Here is a 1,449-nt window from a genome sequence, read left to right as displayed (position 1 = left end):
CAGCCATTTGCAAAATGAACCAGCCGACGGCTCTTTCTGTCCCTCTTTCTCTGTAACTCTTTCAAATAAAATTAAAAAATAAAAAGGGAATGAGGGCAAAGGGTATATAGCACATCAGTTAAGATACTCCTTGGGCACCTGTGCCCCATATCAGAGTGTTTGGATTCAAGTCCTGGGTCCATTTCTGATCCTAGCCTCTTACTAACGTGCATCGTAGGATGGAACAAGGTGATGGCACAAATGCTTGGATCCATTTCCCAACAGGCTAACCTGGATTGAGCTCCTGGTCCCAACCTCAGCCTGTCCCAGCTACAGCTATTGTGGGCACTTGAGTAAACCAGCAGATGGAAGATCCCTACATGTTTCTCTCTCTCTCTCTCTCTCTCGGTCTTTCAAATACATTTTTTTTTTAAGAATTAAAAATAAGGCCTGGCACAATGGTTCAATGGCTAAATCCTTAGCTTGCAAGCACTAGGGTCCCATATGGGCACCAGTTCATGCCTTGGCTGCTCCACCTCCCATCCAGCTCACTGCTTGTGGCCTGGGAAAGCAGTCGAGGACGGCCCAAAGCCTTGGGACCCTGCACCTGCGTGGGGAACCTGAAGAGGCTCCTGGCTCCTGACTTTGGATCAGCTCAGCTCCAGCTATTGTGACCATTTGGGTACTTACTCAGTGCATAGAAGATCTTATCTCTGTCTCTCCTTCTCTCCATACATCTGATCTAATAAAAATAAATAAACCTTCAAAAAAGATTAAACATAAAAGCAATGAAAACAGACAGCAAGGCATGTTGATCCTGGAAGCCAGACAGCAGGAAGTTCCAGCTGGGACCGTGACATACTGTTGTTCACGGTAGAGCTGCAAGGGAGTCAGTGCAAGTGGGAGATTGAAGGGAGAACCACTCGTGGTGTGGGTGGAAGCACTGAGCTGTGGCTAGCTTCTACTCTGGTGAGAAGGGAAATCACAAGAGTGGCCTTAGCAGAGAACAGGTCAAATGTGTAATCTGGGTGATTGTATAGAACGGTGTGTGGAGACGAGTGGGACGGAGACAGGAGGCTGCTGTGACAATCCAGGCATGAGATGCCACGGGCCTGGCCCACTGCCCTGAGCCAGGTTGGGAAGTGTCTTAAGCTTGTGGAGGCAAAACTGGTGTGGGAAACAGAAGGAAGAATGCAAGCAGGACTGTAAGGTTTTGGTCTGGACACAGGAGTTGCTGTTGTCCGCTGTGGGTTCATTGTCCCAGGTGCGTGTGCTAGAGAAGCAGGTATACTTGGCAGCTCTTGCCCTTCTGCCCTCAGCCAGGGGGTGGTGCAGCACAGTCGTCCTCACCAGACGCCAGAGCTCTCAGACATCCAGGTCTTGGTAACTGTGAGTCCTAGAGTGGATCTGTCACAGCAGCGCTCCACACACAGCACCTCCAGACAGCTTTGCAAGAGATGACACACTGAA

This window comes from Ochotona curzoniae, unplaced genomic scaffold (genome assembly GCF_017591425.1).
Source record: "Ochotona curzoniae isolate NIBS_2020 unplaced genomic scaffold, NIBS_Ocur_1.0 contig_2457, whole genome shotgun sequence".
Lineage (NCBI taxonomy): Eukaryota > Metazoa > Chordata > Mammalia > Lagomorpha > Ochotonidae > Ochotona > Ochotona curzoniae.
This window is presented reverse-complemented; position numbering follows the sequence as displayed.